We start from the raw sequence: 23,894 nt of genomic DNA, 5'->3' as shown, positions 1-23,894 counted from the left end.
CAGTTACATCCTCAGAATTCTGCAATAAATTTGCCAAGCAAGATTTCTCTTTCGTAAAACCACGTTGACTTTGTTTGATCAGACGATGAGTTTCTAGGTGCTTGTTAAGACTTCCTTCATCATGGATAACGGCATTTTCCCGACGACTGATGTTAGGCTAACTTGCCTGTAGTTCCCTGTGCTGCAGCTAAGTGCATGTGGCTCCAGTGGCGCAATTGGTGAGCGCGTGGTACTTATACAGCAGTACAAACAACGAGCTATGCCGAGGTTGTGAGTTCGAGCCTCACCTGGAGCATCAGCTTTTAACATCTGGAGCAATGTGACACTACTCAGCAGTGGAGGGTGATGTGTTCCTTGAGTCTGACCATCAGAAGTGAAAAGAAGAATAATTGTGAGGTAAAATCACAGGATCAAGAGCCACTTGTGGTGAGTGCACTGCTGAATTTCATCATCATTTACAGCACAGAAGGGGTCCTGGCCAGCTCTGCACGGAACGATGCAGTCAGGCTTGATGCCCGTAGCCCAGCCAGTCTATCTTTCTCAGACTTCCTCTCGAAGTAATTGATCGTTTCTGCTTTCGCCAACCTAGTGGGAAGTGAAATCCAGGTCATTACTACCAGAAATGCAACAAAAAAGTGTTTCCCCTTATTGCCCCTGCATCATTTTCTTCTCCCAGAACGTGCAATCTGTCTCCTTGTATCATTTGTTAATGGGAACCCATTTTCCTTGTCTAACTGTTTCTTTGCCTGTCATAATCACAGAATCACAGAATAATACAGCACAGAAGAGGCCGTTTAGCCCATCGAGTCTGCACCGATGCATTAAAGACACCTGACCTGTCTACCTAATCCCATTTGCCAGCACTTGGCCCATAGCCTTGAATGTTATGACGTGCCAAGTACTCATCCAAGTGCTTTTTAAAGGATGTGAGGCAACCTGCCTCTACCACCCTCCCAGGCAGGGCATTCCAGACCATCACCACCCTCTGGGTAAAATGGTTCTTCCTCAAATCCCCCTTAAACCTCCTGCCCCTCACCTTAAACTTGTGTCCCCTCGTAACTGACCCTTCAACTAAGGGGAACAGCTGCTCCCTATCCACCCTGTCCATGCCCCTCATAATCTTGTACCCCTCGATCAGGTCACCCCTCAGTCTTCTCTGCTCCAGCGAAAACAACCCAAGCCTATCCAACCTCTCTTCATAGCTTAAATGTTCCATCCCAGGCACCATCCCGGTGAATCGACTCGGTACCCCCTCCAATGCAATCACATCCTTCCTATAATGTGGTGACCAGAATTGCACACAGTACTCCAGCTGTGGCCTTACCAAAGTTCTATACAACTCCAACATGACCTCCCTGCTTTTGTAATCTATGCCTCAATTGATAAAGGCAAGTGTCCCATATGCCTTTTTCACCACCCTATTAACCTGCCCTTCTGCCTTCAGGGATCTATGGACAAACACACCAAGGTCCTTTTGTTCCTCGGAACTTCCCAGTGTCAGGCCATTCAGTGAATACTTCCGTGTCACATTACTCCTTCCAAAGTGCAGCACCTCATACTTTTTAGGGTTAAATTCCATCTGCCACTTTTCTGTCCATTTGACCATCCTGTCTATATCTTCCTGTAACCCAAGACACTCCACCTCACTGTTAACCACTCTGCCAATCTTTGTGTCATCCGCGAACTTACTGATCCTACCCCCCACATAGTCATCTATGTCGTTTATATAAATGACAAACAATAGGAGACCCAGCACAGATCCCTGTGGTACGCCACTGGACACTGGCTTCCAGTCACTAAAACAGCCATCTGTCATCACTCTCTGTCTCCTACAGCTAAGCTAATTTTGAATCCACCTTATCAAGTTACCCTGTATCCCATGTGCATTTGCTTTCTTGATAAGTCTGCCATGTGGGAACTTGTCAAAGGCTTTGCTGAAATCCATGTAAACTACATCAACTACACTACCCTCATCTACACACCTGGTCACATGCTCAAAAAATTCAATCAAATTTGTTAGGCATGACCTCCCTCTGACAAAGCCATGCTGACTATTCATAATCAAATTTTGCCTCTCCAAGTGGAGATAGATTGTCTCCTTCAGAATTTTCTCCAATAGTTTCCCTACCACTGACGTGAGACTCACTGGTCTATAGTTCCCTGGCTTATCTCTAGGACCTTTCTTAAATAATGGGACCACATTAGCTGTTCTCCAGTCCTGTGGCACACCCCCGGTGGCCAGAAAGGAATTAAAAATTTGGGTCAGAGCCCCTGCAATCTCCACCCTCGCCTCCCACATCATCCTGGAACACAAATCGTCCGGACCTGGAGATTTGTCCACTTTTAAGCCTATCAAAGCATCCAATACCTTGTCACTCCCTATGACAATTTGCTCAAGAACCTCACAGTCTCTCTCTCTGAGTTCCATATCCATTTCCTCATTCTCTTGGGTGAAGACAGATGTGAAGTATTCATTCAACACCCTACCAATCTGGTACAATTCTATGAAAACTCCCCTCAATCTCCTTTCTTCTAAGGAGAACAAACCCAGCTCTTCCAACCTAACCTTGCAACTAAAATCCTCCATCCCTGGAACCATTCTGATAAATCTCCTCTGTACCCTCTCAAGGCCCCTCACATCTTTCCTCAAATGTGGTGACCAGAACTAGATGCAATACTTCAGTTGGGGCCTAACCAGAGCTTTATAGAGATTCACGATAATTGCATGCAGTATTTCTATTTATGTAGCCCAAGATTCCATTTGCTTTGCTAACCATTCTCGCAGTGTGATTGGGGCGGCACAGTGATGCAGTGGTTAGCACCGTCACCTCACAGCACCAGCGACCTGGGTTTAGTTCCGGGTACTGACTGTGTGGAGTTTGCAAGTTCACCCTGTGACTGTGTGGATTTCCACCGCGTGCTGCGGTTTCCTCCCACAGCCAAAAACTTGCAGGTTGGTACGTAAATTGGCCATTGTAAATTGCGCCTAGTGTCGGTAGGTGGTAAGAGAACAGAGGGAAGGTGGTAATGTGGTAGGGGGCATTGGAATAATGTAGGATTAGGATAAATGGGTGGTTGATGGTCAGCACAGACTCGAATGCCCTGTCTCAGTGCTGTATCTCTCTATGACTCTCTAATATGTCTTGCCACCTTCAAAGATCTCTGCACCTGCACTCCCATGTCCCTCTGTTCCTGAACACTCTTTAGAACTGTACCATTAAGTCAAGATTGCCTCTCCCTAATCTTTCACTCATGCATCACCTCATACTTGTCAGTATTAAATTCCACCTGCCGCCTACCTCTCCATTTTGCTAGCCTATCTATGTCCTGTTGCAGGTGGTTCATATCATGCTCACAGTTTGCTCCAAGTCCAAGTTTGGTTTCGTCAGGAAATTTTGAGATTCGACTCTGTATTCCAATTTTCAAGTCATTTATATATAAAAAGTAATATTCCCAACACTGACCCTTGGGGAACACCACTGTATATCACTCCCCAGTCTGATAAATAATCATATCCTTTGATTCGCTGTTTCCAGTTTTTAAGCCAATATTTTGTCCAATTGGACACTGACCCTCCTATTCCATGAGGGGAATCTGGGGGAAACTCTCCACTAGTTGGAGTCATACCTGACGCAAAGGAAGATGGTTGTGGTTGTTGGAGACCAATCATCTCAGCTCCACATCATTGCTGCAGGAGTTACCCAGGGGAGTGCCCTAGGCCCAACCATCTTCGGCTGCTTCATCAATGACCTTCCCTCCATCATAAGGTCAGAAGTGTGAATGTTTGCTGATGACTGCACAATGTTCAGCACCATTCGCAACTCCTCAGATACTGAAGCAGTCGATGTCCATATGCAGCAAGAACTGAACAACATCCAGGCTTGGGCTGATAAGTAGCAAGTACCATTCACGCTACTTAAGTGCCAGGCAATAAGCATCTCCAACAAGAGATAATCTAACCATTTCCCCTTAATGTCCAATGGCATTATGATCGCTGAAATGAAGACAATCACCATCCTGGGGGTTTAATCGACCAGAAACTGAATTGAACCAGCCGCATAAATATTGTGCCTACAAGAGCAGGTCATAGGCTGGGAATTCTGCGGCGAGGAACCGACCACCTGACACCCCAATGACAGTTCACCATCTACAAGGCACAAGACTGGTGTGTGATGGAATACTCTCCACTTAGCTGAATGTTGTTGGATCTTCGCTCAATCAGAAAGCTCGACACAATCCAGGACAAAGCAGCGCACTTGATTGGCACCCCATCCACCACCATAAACCGTCACCACTGATGCACAGTGGCAGCAGTGTGTATCATCTACAAGATGCACAGCAGCAATTCACCACAACTCCTTCTACAACACTTTCCAAATGCGTGACCTCCCCCACCTGGAAGGACAAGGACAGAAGATGCATAGGACCATTGCCATCTACAAGTTCCCCTCCAACTCACACACCATCCTGACTTGGAAATATATCACCGTTCCTTTATTGTTATTGGATTTAAATCCTGGAACCCCATTTCTAACAGCGCTGTGGGTGCTCCTACATAGATGCATAGAAACATAGAATATAACAGCAGGAGTAGGCCATTCGGTCCTTCGAGCCTGCTCCGCCATTCATTAAGATGGCTCATCATCCAACTCAGTAACCTGTTCCCGCTTTCGCCCCATAACCTTTGATCCCTTTAGTCCCAAGAGCTATATCTAACTCCTTCTTGAAAACATACAATGTTTTGGCCTCAACTGCTTTCTGTGGTAGCGAATTCCACAGACTCACCACTCTCTGGGTGAAGAAATTTCTCCTTATCTCAGTCCTTAAATTTTTACCCCATATCCTTCGACTATGACCCCTGGTTCTGGACTCCCCCACCATTGGGGAAAACATTCCTGCATCTACCCTGTCAAGTCCTGTTAGAATTTTATGGGTTTCTATGAGATACCCGCTCACTCTTCTGAACTCCAGCGAATATAATCCTAACTGACTCAATATCTCCTTATACGTGAGTCCCGCCATCCCAGGAATCAGTCTGTAAACCTTCACTGCACTTGCTGTAGAGCAGGAACATCCTTCCTCAGATAAGGAGACCAAAACTGCACACAATATTCCAGGTCTGCCCTCACCAAGGCTCTGTATAATTGCAGCAAGACATCCCTGCTCCTGTACTCAAATCTTCTTGCTATGAAGGCCAACATATCATTTGCCTTTCTTACCGCCTGTTGGACCTGCATGCTTACCTTCAGTATGAGAACACCCAGGGTGCACTGCATATTCCCCTCTCTCAGTTTGTAGCCGTTCAGATAATAATCTGCCTTCCTGTTTTTGCTACCAAAGTGAATAACCTCACACTTATCCACATTGTACTGCATCTGCCAAGCATTAGTCCACTCACTCAACTTGTCCAAATCACCCTGAAGCCTCTATGCATCCTCCTCACAACTCACCCTTACACCCAGTTTTGTGTCATCAGCAAATTTGGAGATATTACATTTAGTTCCCTCATCTAAATCATTAATATACATTGTGAATAGCTGGGGTCCTAGCACTGATCCCTGCATTACCCCACTAGCTACTGCCTGCCATTCGGAAAAAGGCCCATTTATCCCAATCTTTGTTTCCTGTCTGCCAACCAATTTGCTATCCATCGCAACACAGTAGCCCCAATCCCATGCGCTTTAATTTTATACGCTAATCTCTTATGTGGGAGTCTGTCAAAAGCCTTCTGAAAGTCCAAATAAACCACATCCACTGGCTCCCCCTCATCAACTTTACTAGTTACATCCTCAAAGAATTCAAGCAGTTTTGTCAAGCATTATTTCCCTTTCGTAAATCCATGCTGACTCTGTCCAATTCTACCACTATTTGCTAAGTGCTCTGCTATAAGATCTCTGGTAATGGACTCTAGAATTTTCCCCACTATGGACATCAGGCTGACTGGTCTATAATTCCCTGCTTTCTCTCTACCTCCCTTTCTAATAGTGCGGTTACTTTAGCTACCCTGCAATCTGTAGAACTGTTCCAGAGTCTGGAGAACCTTGGATGTTGATCACCAATGCATCCATTATTTCTCGGGCCACTTTCTTATGTACTTTGGGATGCATACCATCAGGCCCTGGGGATTTATCGGCCTTCAATCCCATCAATTTCCCCAACACCATGTCTCTACTAATACTGATTTCTTTCAGTTCCTCTCTTTCACTAAACCCTGTGTTCCCCAACATTTCTGGTATGATATTTGTGCCCTCCTTTGTGAAGACAGAACCAAAGTATGCATTTAGTTGGTCTTTGTTCCCCATAATAAATTCCCCTGTATCTGACTGTAAGGGACCTACATTTGTCTTTCCCAATCTTTTTCTCTTCACATACCTAGAGAAACTTTCACAGTTAGTTTTTCTGTTCCCCGCAAGCTTGCTCTCATACTCTATTTTCCTCATCTTAATCAATCCCTTGGTCCTCCTTTGTTGAATTATAAACTGCTCCCAATCCACAAGTCTGTTGTTTCTTCCTTGGATCTAACGTTATCTCTAATTTCCCTTGTAAGCCATGGTTTGGTTACCTTCCCCATTTTACTTTTGCACCAGACAGGAATAAACGATTGTTGCAGTTCATCCATGCGCTCTTCAAATGTTTGCCTTTCCCTATCCACCGTCATCCCTTTAAGTAACGTTTCCCAATCCGTCATAGCCAACTCAGGCCTTATGCCTTTGAGGTTTCCTTTACTAAGATTCAGGACCCTAGTTTCAGAATCAACTATGTCACTCTCCATCTTGATGAAGAATTCTACCATTTTATGGTCGCTCATCCCCAAGGGGTCTCGCACCACTAAATTGTCAATTATTCCTCTCTCATTACACAGTACCTAGTCTAGAATGGCCTATTCGCCCGTTGGTTCCTCAATGTATTGGTCCAGAAAACCATCCTGTATACACTCCAAGAAATCCTCCTCTACGTGGACTTCAGGGATTCAAGAAGGCAGCTCACCACCGCCTTCTCAAGGGCAATTATGGATGGGCAATAAATTCTGGTCTTGCCAGCGATGCCCACAACCCACGAAATGAAGTTTAAAATGTCAGGAATAAAACAAAAATCAGCCAAATTAGTGGCACTCTTTCTTTCTGGCTGTCTGTCTTTAGGCTTCCGTCACTCTCGGTGTATATGGCTGTTTGCTCACTTGATAGGAGTCAATGTGGTTCACATTTTGGAACTTTGCAGCAGACATGTTTGCTGTTCCTTCCTCCTGTTCCTCCTTGATTATTTCTGCCTGTGTGTAACTGAGGCTGCGTTTTGGGTAGATCTTGTCCAGGTGTTCTCATCACACAGGTTGCAGCACTTACTCTCCTTCCAGTCCTTTGTCTGGTGGCCTTCCTGCTTACAGCTGCATTGTATTTGGCCGCCACGTGTCCTGAATCTCCACATAACTGAACTTCCTCATCCCTGGGCATGATGCAAGGTGAAGAACTGCGAGGCTGTTTTGGAAAGTATTTTCACTTGGGAGTGCGAAAAATTGAAAGGAACCAAATAGGAAACTTCAGTCTCCAGCTTTGTGAATCTTTGGAAATGCTTTGAGAAATGGAGTCGTTACTTTATTTTGGGATTGCTCTTGGAACAGCAAAGGTTGAGGGGCGATCTGATTGAAATGTACAAAATTTTGAGGAGCCTGGATAGAGTGGAAGTGAACGGCCTATTTACCTTAACAGAGAAGTCAGTGACTAGGGGGCATAGATTTAAAATGCTTGGTAGAAATATTAGAGGAGAGATGAGGAAAAATCGTTTCATGCAGAGGGTGGTGGGAGTCTGGAACTCACTGTCTGAAAGGGTAGTTGAGGCAGAGACCCTCAACTCGTTCAAAAGAAGTCAGAATATGCACCTCAAGTGCTATAATCTGTAGCGTTCTGGACCAAATGCAGGATAGTGTGAGTGCAATGTATAGATAGTTTTTTGGCTGGCACAGACACGATGGGCCAAGTAGCCTCTTTTGGTGACTTAGACCTTCTCTGATTCTGTGATTCCATGAATCAAGATGAGAGCACAATGCACCACACATAAAGCAACAAGAATGTCAAATGGGAGATTTTTCAGTACCTATGCTCTGAAACCCTCTCAGTGCCTTTCAGCAGATAGATTAATGACAGAATTGGTATAATGGGAGAACAGGAATACTCCCACGCCAGTTTAAGTTATCAACCATTCTTCAAAGTAAGCTTCCTGTCCACAATGATCAAGTGATAAAGAAGCTTCTCTCTGTTTACCCAACTAAATCATTTTCTATTCCTAAATTACTCAATCAAATCACCCATTAACTTCTTATATTACAAGGAATGCAAGCCCACTTTACTTACTCGCACCTCTCAACTTAACCGTTAGAGCCTTGGCTACATTCTGGTGAATTTTCACTGCCCTGTGTCCAAGGTCAATGTGGATCCTTTATAATGTGCGGAGATCAATACTATACACAGTATTCCAGGTACGATCTAACCAGCATGTTATGCAGTTGGAGCAAAACCACTCCTTTGTATAACAGAATAGAATAGAATCAGAAAATTGTTACAGCGCAGAAGGTTGTCCTTCGGCACTTCGTGCCCGTGCCAGCTCGCCGCAAGAGCAATTCATCTGGTCTAACACGTCCACCTTTTCCAGGTATCGCTGCATTTTTTTTCATTCAGATAATTATCCATTATTTTTCTTATTCGTTCAGGGGACATGAGGGTCCCTGGCAATGCCAGCATTTACTGCACTTCATTAATTGCGCTTGGAAAGGTTGTGGTGAGCTGCCTTCTTGAACCGTTGAAGTCTATATGGTGAGGCACACACACAATGCTGTTATTGAGGGAATTCCAGCACTTTGACCCAGCAATATAGCTCCAAGTCAGGATGTTGTGTGACTTGGAGGGAGGCATGCAGGTGGCGCTGTTCGCATGCATCTACTGCTCTTGTCCTTCTAGGTGATACTTGTTGCGAGTTTGGAAGGAGTTGTGAAAGGATCATTGGTGAGTTGCAACAATATATCTTGTATATGGTACACACTGCTGCCACTGTGCTTCGTAGTGGAGGTAGTGAATGTTTAAGCTGGACTGTAGGGTGGTGATGAAGCGGGTGCTTTATCTTGGATGGTGTTGAACTTCTTGAGTGTTGCTCGGGCTAAACTCATGCAGGAAAGTGGAGATTATTCTATCACACTCCTGACTTCTGCCTTGTAGATGGTGGACAGGTTTTGGGGAGTTAGAAGATGAGTTGCAGTATTTCCAGCCCCTGACCAACTTTTGCAGCTACAGTAAGTATATCGCTGTTCCAGGTTTCTGGGCAAGGCTGATCCCCAGGATGTTGATAGTGGGGGATTCAGCGATGGTAATGCCATTGAACGTCAAGGGGAGATGTCCAGACTCTCTCTTGTTGGAGATGATAATTGTCTGGCACTTGTGCGCTGGGAATGTTACTTGCTGCTTATCAGCCCAAGCCTGAATGTAGTCTAGGCGTTGCTGCATATGGACGTGGACTGCTTCATAATCTGAGGAGTCGAGAATGGTACTGAACATTTTGCAATCATCAGCGAACATCCCCATTTCTGACCTTCTGATGGGGGGAAGATTATCGATGAAGCAGCTGAAAATGATTTGGCCTAGGACACGACCCTGAGGAACTCATGCAGCGATGTACTGGGCCTGAGATGATTGGCCTCCAACAACCACAACCATCTTACCTTCTGTTAGGTTGACGTCATCTCGTGGAGCATTTCCCCCTGATTCCCACTGCCTCCAGTTTTTCATCGGGCTGCTTGATACCATACTAGATCGACTGTTACTTTGATGTCAAAGGCAGTCACCGTTACCTCTTGAATACAGCTCTATTTTCCATGTTTGGACCAAGGCTGTAATGAAGTCTAGAATTGAATGCCCCTGAGGGAACCCAAACTGAGCATTAGTCAGCAAGTTGTTACTGAACAGGAGCCAGTTGTGGTGATTGCACTGCTAAACCTCATAGACATTTAGAGCACAGAAGGGTTCCATGCTGGCTCTGCACGGAACTAAGCAGTCATGCCCGTTACCCTGCCAGTCAATCTTACTCAGACTTCCTCTTGAAGTCGTTGATCGTTTCCGCTTCTACCACCTTTGTGGACATCGAATTCCTGGTCATTACCACCTGCTTTGTAAAAATAACGTGTTTCCTCATATTCCCCCTGCATCTTTTTTCCCCCAGAACTTGCAATCTGTGTCCTCTACTCCTTGTCTCATTTGTTAATGGGAACTGATTTTCCTTGTCTAACTTTTCCTTGCCTGTCATAATCTGGTACACTTCTATAAAATCTCCCCTCAATCTCCTTTCTTCTTAGGAGAACCATCCCAGTTCTTCCAACATAACCTTGCAACTAAAATCTTCCATCCCTGGAACCATTCTGATAAATCTCCTCTGTACCCTCTCAAGGCACCTCACATCTTTCCTCAAATGTGATGGCCAGAACCAGGCGCAGTACTTCAGTTGGGGCCTAACCAGAGCTTTATAGAGAGTCACAATAATTGTAGTCATTACTTCTATTTATGTAGCACAAGATTCCATATGTTTTGCTAACCATTCTCTCAATATGTCTTGCCACCTTCAAAGCTCTCTGTGCCTGCACTTCCAGGTCCCTCTGTTCCTGCCCACTCTTTAGAACTGTGCCATTAAGTCTATATTGCCTCTCCCTAATCCTTCTGCCAAAATGCATCACCTTACACTTGTCAGCATTAAATTCCATCTGCCAAGTACCTGTCCATTCTGCTAGCCTATCTATGTCCTGTTTCATGTTGTTCATATCATGCTCACTGGTTGCTTCAAGTCCAAGTCTGGTTTCATCAGGAAATTTTGTGATTCGACTCTGTATTCCAAGATTCAATTCATTTTTGTAAAAAAAAAGCAGTGTTCCCAGCACTGACCCTTGGGGAACACCACTGTCTACCATCCTCCAGTCTGATAAGTAACCTTTTCCTATGACTCAATGTTTTATCCAACTGGACACTGACCCTCCTATTCCATGAGCCTTAATTTTGTTAACAAGCCTTTTATGTGATACCTTATCAGATATTTTATTAAAATCTGTATAAACAACATTCAACACATTCCCTTCATCAACCTTGTCTGTCACTTCATCAAAACTTCAATTAAATTAGTCATGCATGATCTGCCTTTTACAAATCCATGCTGACTATCCTTAATTAACTTGAACCTCTCTACGTGTAAATTGATATTTCCCTGATTATTGTTTTTATAATCTTACCCACCCTGATGTTAAACTAACAGGCTCGGATCGTCCTTACACATTTCTTGAATAAGGGTGTCACATTTGCCACTCTCCAATTCTTTGGCACCTTCTATTCTCACTCAAACCTTCAGAACTTGTGGAAACTCCTTGACCCATCTTGGACTGAGTCTGAGGAGAAGTTTCTCCAACAGAGGCTGATTTTGACCTTGAGCTACAATTGAAATTTCCACTTCATCAGACATGTCTCTCTGACTCTGCCTTGGATCTGAACTCGGACTTTCTCATGCACTAGTTTCTGGCATGACTTGTGTTTCAGTAACTATTGGTGCTCAACTCGTAACCAAACTATCTGATTCATTAGACTCATTTGATTCTTTCCAACTTCCTTCTTTTTTGTGAATCTCTGAAGGTAAAACATGATCTATATGTACAAACCTTACCTTTCCACTACCAAACATCTTGACTCAATATGTGCGAGGACCACATCTTCCACCACTCTTCTTGGTCGCCAATTCAACCACTTGTGATGATGATTCTTCACTCTCACCTTCTGGTTCAACTTCAGACTTCTTTCTCCACGCTACCCCTATCATGACTCTCTTTCTATCTTGATTGTTTCTCTTCTACTGACAGTGCTAAATGTGGCTTCAGCAATGAAATCCTCGTTCTAGGCTGTCATCTAAGAAACAATTCAGCTGGTGTTCTACTGCTAGCAGTGTGAGGGGTGTTACGATAGATAAATAGAAAGTTCAGCAGTCTGTGATCCAATGATAACTGACTTTTGTTCAGATTGATATCCAGCATTTGCTTGACAAGAGCATGCTTAACAATCTGCACTGTGTGCTCTGCTGCTCCTTTGGAAGCAGGATGATACAGTGGAACTCTAGTGTGTTTATACCATTTGTTCTCATGAATTGTACAAACTCTTCTGAACAAAACTGAGGTCTGTTTTCAGACACAATTTCCTCTGGGAACCCATAAGCAACAAACAGACTGCACAAAATATCCGGACTTTTGCTCATTGTTGCTCGATTCATCGGAAACCCCTCAACCCATTTCGAATGCCTGTTCCTCAATGAATATCTGTTGTCTTTCTAATTCTGTGAAATCTATGTGCAGCCTCTGCCACATGTTCGCTGGCCATTCGTTTGGCTGCAAACATACCGTTGGCGACTTCCTTTCTACTGCTTGACATGCTCCAGACTGTTTCACTATGTTTCCAATGTCCTTCTCTAACCCTGGCCACCAAAGGTAGCTCCTCACTAGACTCTTCGTCAGACACATCCCTAAGTATTCATCATGACGATCACATAGCAACTGCAATATATACTTTCCAGGGATTACATCTGTGGTTCCCCACGTGGCACAACATTGATCAACTGACAACTCATTCTTAGGCATAAAAAAAATGGCCTGAATTCTAAATCCAGTATCTGCGTTTCCCACCGATTTATGATATAGTGGTACACCCTTGCCAATACAGGGCCCCTACGAGTTGTTCCACCAATGTTATCTGCTGTGACTGGAAACTCATCTATGTATGAAGCCCACTTCCTAGGAACAAATAAAAAGAACTACTCTGTATGGAGAGGCATCACATGCTATCTTAATCTCTTTGAAAACATCGTAATGTACAAGCATCACACCATCTACAAGTTGTCTTTTACACAATTTGAATGCCTAGTCACACTCCTTTGTCCAATTCCACGGAACACCCTTCCTCAAGAGTTCATTCAATGGAGACAATAATGTTGCCAGATCTGGTATGAATTTACTGCAGTAATTCCTGAGGCCCAAAAAGATCTGAGATCAGAGATGTTCTGAGGGTGTGGCGCATTTCTAATTTCTTGAACCTTACACTTGGTAGCATGGAACCTATTCTTGTCTGCCTTGTGACCCAAGTACTTCCCAGAGTTTTGAAATATTTCACATTTGTGTTCCTTCCTCTGAACTCCATGCTTTTCCAAACGTTGGACCACCTCTTTCAGTCTGCCATCGTGGGTCTACTTGTTTGGAGCTCGAATAGGTTTGTCATCCAATGAACACGGTCCAAGAGTTAAAATTTTAAATTGTGAGAAGGTCAGTTTTACTAATCAGAGATTTGATTTGGTAAAAGAGGACTGGAAACAGCTACTTGAAGGTAAATCAGTGTTAGAGCAGCGAGAGGCATTCAAGGAGGAGCTAAGAGGGTTCAGAAAAAATGTGCTCCCACCAAGAAAAAGGGTGGGACTCCAAACTTTAGGCTCTCCCAGATATCAGAATCCCACAGGGAATAGCCTAAAAAACATAAATACACCCTGCAGACATTACCCTTTGCTTCCTGCCACTGAGCTAATTTTGGATGCAACTTGCCAGATCCCATTATATCATGTCAGCTTTTAATTTGCTGACCAGTTTGCCATGTTGGGCCTTGTTAAAAGCCTTGTTCAAATTGATGTCGACTAAATGAAGCACACCAGTTTCATCGACAATCATGAGGTATTTTCTTGTTTGTTTGTTTTGTTTTGTTTTGTTTTATTCACAGCAAGGACTGCATTTTGCAGTTCATACAGCAGCAAGAAATTTTCATTCCCTGACCGTGAATGTAACCAGGTCTGTGGCGGAGAAAGCACCAAATTCTGACCACTAGAGCAACAAAAAATAAAGAACAAAGAACAGTACAGCACAGGAACAGGCCATTCGGCCCTCCAAGCCTGCGCCGATCTTAATGCCTGCTTAACCTAACATCTTCTGCACTTCCGGGGCCCATATCGCTCTATTCCCTTCCTATTCATGTATTTGTCAAGATGTCTCTTAAACGTCGCTATCGTATCTGCTTCCACCACCTCTGCTGGCAGCAACTTCCAGGCACTCGCCACCCTCTGTGTAAAAAACTTGCCTCACACATCCCCTCTAAACTTTGCCCCTCGCACCTTAAACCTATGTCCCCTAGTAACTGACTCTTCCACCCTGGGAAAAAGCTTCTGACTATCCACTCTGTCCATGCCGCTCATAACTTTGTAAACCTCTATCATGTTGCCCCTCCACCTCCGTCGTTCCAGTGAAAACAATCTGAGTTTTTCCAACCACTCCTCATAGCTAATGCCCTCCAGACCAGGCAACATCCTGGTAAACCTCCTCTGTACCCTCTCCAAAGCCTCCACGTCCTTCTGGTAGTGTGGCGACCAGAATTGCACGCAATATTCTAAGTGTGGCCTAACTAAAGATCTGCACAGCTGCAACATGACTTGCCAATTTTTATACTCTATGCCCCGACCGATGAAGGCAAGCATGCCGTATGCCTTCTTGACTACCTTATCCACTTGCGTTGCCACTTTCAGTGACCTGTGGACCTGTCCGCCCAGATCTCTCTGCCTGTCAATACTCCGAAGGGTTCTGCCATTTACTGTATACTTCCCACCTGCATTAGACCTTCCAAAATGCTTTACCTCACATTTGTCCGGATTAAACTCCATCTGCCATTTCTCTGCCCAAGTCTCCAACCGATCTATATCCTGCTGTATCCTCTGACAAACCTCATAATTATCCGCAACTCCACCAACCTTTGTGTCATCCGCAAACTTACAAATCAGACCAGCTACATTTTCCTCCAAATCATTTATATATACTACAAACAGCAAAGGTCCCAGCACTGAACCCTGCGGAACACCACTAGTCACATCCCTCCATTCAGAAAAACACCCATCCACTGATACTCTCTGTCTTCTATGACAGAGCCAGTTCTGTATCCATCTTGCCAGCTCACCTCCGATCCCGTGTGACTTCACCTTTTGTACCAGTCTGCCATGTGGGACCTTGTCAAAGGCTTTACTAAAGTCCATATAGATAACATCCACGGCCCTTCCTTCATCAATCATCTTCGTCACTTCCTCAAAAAACTCAATCAAATTAGTAAGACACGACCTCCCCTTCACAAAGCCATGCTGTCTCTCGCTAATAAGTTCATTTGTTTCCAAATGGGAGTAAATCCTGTCCCGAATAATCCTCTCTAATAATTTCCCTACCACTGACGTAAGGCTCACCAGCCTATAATGTCCTGTATTATCCTTGCTACCCTTCTTAAACAAAGGAACAACATTGGCTATTCTCCAGTCCTCTGGTCCCTCACCTGTAGCCAATGAGGATGCAAAGATTTCTGTCAAGGCCCCAGCAATTTCCTCCCTTGCCTCCCTCAGTATTCTAGGGTAGATCCCATCAGGCCCTGGGGACGTATCTACCTTAATGCTTTGCAAGACGCCCAACACCTCCTCCTTTTTGATAATGAGATGACTGAGACTGTCTGCACTCCCTTCCCTAGGCTCATCATCCACCAAGTCCTTCACTTTGGTGAATACTGATGCAAAGTACTCATTTAGTACCTCGCCCATTTCCTCTGGCTCCACACATAGATTCCCATCTCTGTCCTTGAGTGGGCCAAACCTTTCCCTGGTTACCCTCTTGCTCTTTATATATATGTAAAAAGCCTTGGGAATTTCCTTAATCCTGTTTGCCAATGACTTTTCATGACCCCTTTTCGCCCTCCTAACTCCTTGCTTAACTTCCTTCCTACTGTTTAGTTTAGAGATACAGCACTGAAACAGGCCCTTCAGCCCACCGAGTCTGTGCCGACCATCAACCACCCATTTATACTAATCCTACATTTCTACCACATCCCCACCTTTCCCTATATTTCCCTACCACCAACCTATACTAGGAGCAATTTATAATGGCCAATTTACCTACCAACCTGCAGGTCTTTTGGCTGTGGGAGGAAACCGGAGCACCTGGAGAAAACCCACGCAGACACAGGGAGAACTTGCAAACTCCACACAGGCAGTACCCGGAATTGATCCCGGGTAGCTGGAGTTGTCAGGCTGCGGTGCTAACCACTGCGCCACTGTGCTTCGTCTGTTCCTAGCCTTCCAGCCCTTACAAATGCTTCCTTTTTCTTTTTGACTAGGCTCACAATATCCCGCATTATCCAAACTTCCCGAAACTTGCCAAACTTGTCTTTCTTCCTCACAGGAACATGCTGGTCCTGGATTCTCATCAGCTGACGTTTGAAAGACTCCCACATGTCAGATGTTGATTTACCCTCAAACAGCCGCCCCCTGTCTAAATTCTTCAGTTCCTGCCTAATATTGTTATAATTAGCCTTCCCCCAATTTAGTACCTTCACCTGAGGACTACTCTTATCCTTATCCACAAGTACCTTAAAACTTATGGAATTATGGTCACTGCTCCCGAAATGCTCCCCCAATGAAATTTCGACCACCTGGCCGTGCTCATTCCCCAATACCAGGTCCAGAATAGCCCCATCCTAGTTGGACTATCGACATACTGTTTCAGGAAGCCCTCCTGGATGCTCCTCACACACTCTGCCCCATCCAAGCCCCTAGCACTAAGTGAGTCCCAGTCAATATAGGGGAAGTTAAAATCACCCACCACCACAGCCCTGTTACCTTTACATCTTTCCAAAATCTGTCTACATATCTGCTCCTCTACCTCCCACTGGCTGTTGGGAGGCCTGTAGTAAACCCCCAACATCATGACTGCACCCTTCCTATTCCTGAGCTCCACCCATATTGCCTCGTGACCCCTCTGAGGTATCCTCCCGCAGTACAGCTGTGATATTCTCCTTAACCAGTAATGCAACTCCCCCACCCCTTTTACATCCCCCTCTATCCCGCCTGAAGCTTCTAAAGCCTGGAACATTTAGCTGCCAATCCTGCCCTTCCCACAACCAAGTCTCTGTAATAGCAACAACATCATATTTCCAAGTACTAATCCAAGCTCTAAGTTCATCTGCCTTACCTGTTATACTTCTCGCATTGAAACAAATGCACTTCAGACCACCAGTCCCGCTGTGCTCAGCAACATCTCCCTGCCTGCTCTTCCTCTCAGTCCGACTGGCCTTATTTACTATGTCCTCCTCATTTATTTCACTAGCTGTCCTACTGCTCTGGTTCCCAACCCCCTGCCACACTAGTTTGAACCCTCCCGAGTGATGATAGCAAACCTTGCAGCCAGGATATTAGTGCCCCTCCAGTTTAGATGCAACCCGTCCTTCTTGTACAGGTCCTATCTGTCACTGAAGAGAGCCCAATGGTCCAGATATCTGAAACCCTCCCTTCTACACCAGCTGCTCAGCCACGTGTTTAGCTGCACTATCTTCCTATTTCTAGCCTCACTGGCACATGGCACAGGAAGTAATCCAGAGATTACAACCCTACAGGTCCTGTTTTTTAACTTACTACCTAACTCCCTAAACTCCCCCTGCAGGACCTCATCACTCTTCCTGCCTATGTCATTGGTACCGATGTGTACCACAACCTCTGGCTTTTCACCCTCCCACTTCAGAATGCCCCCTGTCCGTTCAGAGACATCCTTGACCCTGGCACCAGGGAGGCAACATACCATCCTGGAGTCTCTTTCACGTCCACAGAAGCGCCTATCTGTGCCCCTGACTATAGAGTCCCCTATAACTATTGCTCTTCTGCGCTTTGTCCCTCCCTGCTGAACAACAGTGCCAGCCATGGTGCCACTGCTCTGGCTGCTGCTGCTGTTTTCCCCTGATAGGCCATCCCTCCCAACAGTATCCAAAACGGTATACTTGTTAGAGAGGGGGATAGCCACAGGGGATTCCTGCACTGACTGCCTGCCCCTTCTCGCGGTCACCCATCTATCTGCCTGCACCTTGGGTGTAACCACTTCTCTAAAACTCCTGTCTATGACGCTTTCCACCACCTGCATGCTCCTAAGTGCATCCAGTTGCCGCTCCAACCGATCCATGCGGTCTGTGAGGAGCTGCAACTGGGTACACTTCCTGCAGATGTAGTCGCCCGGAACACTGGAAGCATCACGGACTTCCCACATCTCACAGGTGAAGCACTTCACCCCTCTGACTGACATTTCTATCACTAATTTATAAATTAATTTAAAATAAATAAATGGTTATGAAATCCTTACTAAATTATGATACACTTAACTATGTGGTCCCTAGTGCTAGATTTCTACAATAAATACTAAATGCCAACTAAATACAGTAATCTCCTCCCTCTGGTTTAGTTACTCTACTTATGAATTAGTTAATTAGTGTTTTAATCAATTTTTATCAGTTTTATTTTCAAATTCGGTACAGATTCCCTACCAGCCAATCAGGTCACAGCTTTCCTGTGACGTCACTTTTTCATTTTTTTTCCCCCACCCAAGGTAACTTACCGGTCTGGAACTCCGCCCTCCGAGTCTTCTCCGAGAATGTAGGCCGCGAATCCCCGAGGTACGTTTTTTATACTTACCACTCTGGAACTCCGCCCTCTGAGTCTGCTCCAAGAATGTAGGCCGCGAATCCCCGAGGTTCGTTTTTTATACTTACCAGTCTGGAACTCCGCCCTCTGAGTCTGCTCCAAGAATGTAGGCCGCGAATCCCCGAGGTACGTTTTTTATACTTACCGGTCTGGAACTCCGCCCTCTGAGTCTGCTCCAAGAATGTAGGCCGCGAATCCCCGAGGTACGTTTTTTATACTTACCGTTCTGGAACTCCGCCCTCTGAGTCTGCTCCAAGAATGTAGGCCGCGAATCCCCGAGGTACGTTTTTTATACTTACCGGTCTGGAACTCCGCCCTCTGAGTCTGCTCCAAGAATGTAGGCCGCGAATCCCCGAGGTACGTTTTTTATACTTACCGGTCTGGAACTCCGCCCTCTGAGTCTTCTCCAAGAATGTAGGCCGCGAATCCCCGAGGTAAGTTTTTTATACTTACCGGTCTGGAACTCCACCCTCCGAGTCTTCTCCGAGAATGTAGGCCGCGAATCCCCGAGGTACGTTTTTTATACTTACCGTTCTGGAACTCCGCCCTCTGAGTCTGCTCCAAGAATGTAGGCCGCGAATCCCCGAGCTACGTTTTTTATACTTACCAGTCTGGAATTCCGCCCTCCGAGTCTGCTCCGAGAATGTAGGCCGCGAATCCCCGAGGTAAGTTTTTTATACTTACTGGTCTGGAACTCCGCCCTCCGAGTCTTCTCTGAGAATGTAGGCCGCGAATCCCCGAGGTAAGTTTTTTATACTTACTGGTCTGGAACTCCGCCCTCCGAGTCTGCTCCGAGAATGTAGGCCGCGAATCCCCGAGGTAAGTTTTTTATACTTACTGGTCTGGAACTCCGCCCTCCGAGTCTTCTCTGAGAATGTAGGCCGCGAATCCCCGAGGTACGTTTTTTATACTTACCGTTCTGGAACTCCGCCCTCTGAGTCTGCTCCAAGAATGTAGGCCGCGAATCCCCGAGGTACGTTTTTTATACTTACCGGTCTGGAACTCCGCCCTCTGAGTCTGCTCCAAGAATGTAGGCCGCGAATCCCCGAGGTACGTTTTTTATACTTACCGTTCTGGAACTCCGCCCTCTGAGTCTGCTCCAAGAATGTAGGCCGCGAATCCCCGAGGTACGTTTTTTATACTTACCGGTCTGGAACTCCGCCCTCTGAGTCTGCTCCAAGAATGTAGGCCGCGAATCCCCGAGGTACGTTTTTTATACTTACCGGTCTGGAACTCCGCCCTCTGAGTCTTCTCCAAGAATGTAGGCCGCGAATCCCCGAGGTAAGTTTTTTATACTTACCGGTCTGGAACTCCACCCTCCGAGTCTTCTCCGAGAATGTAGGCCGCGAATCCCCGAGGTACGTTTTTTATACTTACCGTTCTGGAACTCCGCCCTCTGAGTCTGCTCCAAGAATGTAGGCCGCGAATCCCCGAGCTACGTTTTTTATACTTACCAGTCTGGAATTCCGCCCTCCGAGTCTGCTCCGAGAATGTAGGCCGCGAATCCCCGAGGTAAGTTTTTTATACTTACTGGTCTGGAACTCCGCCCTCCGAGTCTTCTCTGAGAATGTAGGCCGCGAATCCCCGAGGTAAGTTTTTTATACTTACCGATGTGGAACTCTGCCCTCCGAGTCTTCTCTGAGAATGTAGGCCGCGAATCCCCAAGATTAGTTTTTTATACTTACTGGTCTGGAACTCCGCCCTCCGAGTCTTCTCCGAGAATGTAGGCCGCGAATCCCCGAGGTAAGTTTTTCTACTTACCGGTCTGGAACTCCGCCCTCTGAGTCTGCTCCAAGAATGTAGGCCGCGAATCCCCGAGATACGTTTTTTATACTTACTGGTCTGGAACTCCGCCCTCCGAGTCTTCTCCGAGAATGTAGGCCGCGAATCCCCGAGGTACGTTTTTTATACTTACCGGTCTGGAACTCCGCCCTCCGATTCTGCTCTGTGAATGTAGGCCGCGAATCCCCGAGGTACGTTTTTTATACTTACCGGTCTGGAACTCCACCCTCCGAGTCTTCTCCGAGAATGTAGGCCGCGAATCCCCGAGGTAAGTTTTTTATACTTACCGATGTGGAACTCTGCCCTCCGAGTCTTCTCTGAGAATGTAGGCCGCGAATCCCCAAGATTAGTTTTTTATACTTACTGGTCTGGAACTCCACCCTCCGAGTCTTCTCCGAGAATGTAGGCCGCGAATCCCCGAGGTAAGTTTTTTATACTTACCGATGTGGAACTCTGCCCTCCGAGTCTTCTCTGAGAATGTAGGCCGCGAATCCCCAAGATTAGTTTTTTATACTTACTGGTCTGGAACTCCGTCCTCCGAGTCTTCTCCGAGAATGTCGGCCGCGAATCCCCGACGTAAGTTTTTCTACTTACCGGTCTGGAACTCCGCCCTCTGAGTCTTCTCCGAGAATGTAGCACCAGAGAATCTGCCAAACTTCACTGCAATTTAGCTGATCCACGATGCTTTTGCTATATCTTCACTTCAGGCCACTTTTGTCACAAATGAGTTTTTCATTAAAACAATCAAATGTTTACCTAGAACACAAAAGACGTGTTCAGACAATGACATCACTGAGTGTGTTGGCATGAGCATAAATCTGCAGATGTCCCAGTTTCAATTTCCAAGATGCACCAACCTAAACAATGCAGCTCCTGTGAAATATGCGAGGAAACTCACTGCCATCATACATCAATAGAAACAACTGACAAACATCAAATTCTGCCAGTTTCATGTGGGATCTCCTTCAGCTTCTATCACTGCTTTTTCACCTGCTCCTCCAGCTCCCAGGTGAATTAGGTGCCTGATGTGAACACACCGGATTCATGAAACCCAGCTTTCCCTGGAAAGTAAGGAGTGGGAATGAAAGATGGAGGACATTGAGAAGTGATGTGTTTTGCAGATTACAGGATAAATAAGCACGGTGTTCTCATCTTCCTGCTTCTTCCAGATACTGAATACTCGAAGGTGCAAGGGTTGTTTCCATTGGCCATTATCCACAGTCACACTCTCCTTCCAGTCTTTTACACGTTGCTTAGCTTTGAAACTGCTCATAATTTCACATTGGTTTTCGTTGTGCAGCAGGAGGCCATTCAGCCCATCGTGTCCGCACTGGCTCTCTGAAAAAGCAATTCCCTCAGTTCCATTCCCCTCCTTTCTCGCCATAACCCTGCACATTCTCGTCCCAGTTTGTACAGCAGGCAGAAAAAGCTGTCCCATTATCACCCACATTTTCCTTGCTCCATCATCCCTTTTATCAGTACATCACTCTGTATTCTAACTTATCACAGCCCTTCACGTGTTCCCTTTCACTCCCCGAGCTCTGTCTCTGTAATTGTTATCGACCTGTTTACATCTCTGACTTCTCCAGCTCTGATGAATAATCACTGACCTGAAGCTTTAATTGTGTTTCTCTTTCCACAGATACTGCCAGAGGTAGTACTTCTGAGTACTTTCTGTTTTTATTTAGCAAGTAAGTCATGTTTGTGAGAGTTGCCATAGCAGCAAGAACTTATTATTTTCTGGTTCGGAATCAGACCCATACAATGCCTGTAATGAGCACTGAATCCTAAACACACAACCACCAGTGAAGCTCGGCAATTCCCCTTCAGGTTAGTTGTTTTTCCCATTTCCTCACTTTCAGCAGGAAATTTCTCTGATTCTATGAAGATTTGCGATCTGCTGCCATTATTTTACACACAGAAGTCTCGTTCAAACTAATGAAACCACATTCACACCCATTTGTTGAAGATGCCATTTTTCTTCAAAACTGGTTGCTTTACGTGTTTATTTCTCACTCATTTTTACCTTTTGTTTCGTTTCTAATGAATCCACAATATCGATTTGATATTGATAAATGTTAATCTTTCCAACTGGAAAAAAACGTGTGTTGCATCAATTTGTTCAATAGAATACACCAGATAATAAAAGCAAAATACTGCAGATGCTGGAAATCTGAAACAGAAACAAAAAGTGCTCGAAGTACTCAGCAAGTCTAGTAGCATCTGTGGAGAGAGAAGCAAAGTTAATGTTTCAAGTCTGTGACCTTTCATCAGAACTGGCAAAGGTGAGAAAACAATTTGCTTTTAAGCAAGTGAAGAGGAGGGGATGGGGGGAGAGATCAAAGGTGAAGGTGTTTGATAGGGCAGGACAGATTAAATAACAAAGCTGTCCTGGGACAAAGGCAAAGAGTGTGTTAATGCTTGTGGTGAAAGACAAAGCATTAGTCCAGAGAGAGTGTGTTAATAGTGTCTAATCCAAAAGATCAGGTGCTGCCCCTCGAGTTTGCGTAGATGTTCACTGGAACACTGGAGCAGGCCAAAGACAGAAATGTTGGCATGAGATCAGGCGGGAGTGTTGAAATGGCAAGCAACCGGAAGCTCGGGGTCATGCTTTCAGACTGAGTGGAGGTGTTCCACAAATCAGTCACCCAACCACATTGTGAGCAGCGAATACTGTACACAAAATTGAAAGAAGTACAAGTAAATCGCTGCTTCACCTGAAAGGAGTGTTTGGGGCCTTGGATAGTGAGGAGAGAGATGGTAAAAGGGCAGGTATTACATCTCCTGCGATTGCATGGGAGGGGGATGAGGTGTTGGGGAAGGAACGATCCCTATGTAATGCTGATAGGGGTGTGCAGGTTACCTTTGGTGGTGGCGGAAATGGCAGAGGAGGATCCTCTGGATGTGGAGGCATCCAGAATACAGCAGATGTCTGTTTGATTGGTGAACAAGTCAGTGATCTCGCAGGCAGCCAACTCAAGAAAAAATAGCACAAACGCACTGTCAGCAGGGCTCCAATCTGCACAGGGAAGCTGCCATTAGATTACAAACTCAAAGCCTTAACCACTCGACCATACTGTGAACCTGCAATTTGGCTCCCCCCTTCAAAGCATTAAGAGAATTGCCCTGAAAATATTCTGGGGCATCATTGCCTTTGAGCCTTGAGTTGTGTTGCATCTCCTAGTTGTTGTGAAGATTAACATGATGGAATTAGTGAATTTTACAGCACAGAGGGAAGCCTCTCGACCCGCCGGACCTGTGCCGGCTCTTTGAAAGAACTGTCAGTTTAATCCCACAATCCAGCTTTTCCCCATCATCCTGGAAATTCGTCCTCTTCTCTGTTCGCTAGTCTCTGTTTTAGCTCCTTAAGTAAATTATGCATCCATGCTATCACTGGTCCTTTAATTGTTCTAACAAGTTGATCATGTGGTATTTCACCACATGCCTTTTGAAAATCCATCTCCAAAACATCAGCCACACTTCCGCTACCCTCATTACCTTTCTCTGTTACTTCATCAAAGAACATATTGTCAGCAACCTGCCTCTGCCCTTCCGGCTTTTGTCACATGTGTCTGCCAAGCGGGCAC

At 45.4% G+C, this 23,894-nt stretch overlaps 1 non-coding gene across 1 annotated transcript; it reads left to right on the top strand.

The window, feature by feature from the left end:
- The first annotated feature begins 200 nt into the window (after positions 1-200).
- Positions 201-295, top strand: trnai-uau (transfer RNA isoleucine (anticodon UAU)). The gene is made up of 2 exons: positions 201-238; positions 260-295. It is a non-coding gene; the product is annotated as a tRNA-Ile (tRNA).
- Positions 296-23,894: the final 23,599 nt, after the last annotated feature.

Source organism: Heterodontus francisci, chromosome 34 (genome assembly GCF_036365525.1).
Source record: "Heterodontus francisci isolate sHetFra1 chromosome 34, sHetFra1.hap1, whole genome shotgun sequence".
In the NCBI taxonomy this organism is placed as follows: Eukaryota; Metazoa; Chordata; class Chondrichthyes; order Heterodontiformes; family Heterodontidae; genus Heterodontus; species Heterodontus francisci.
This window is presented reverse-complemented; position numbering and strand designations above follow the sequence as displayed.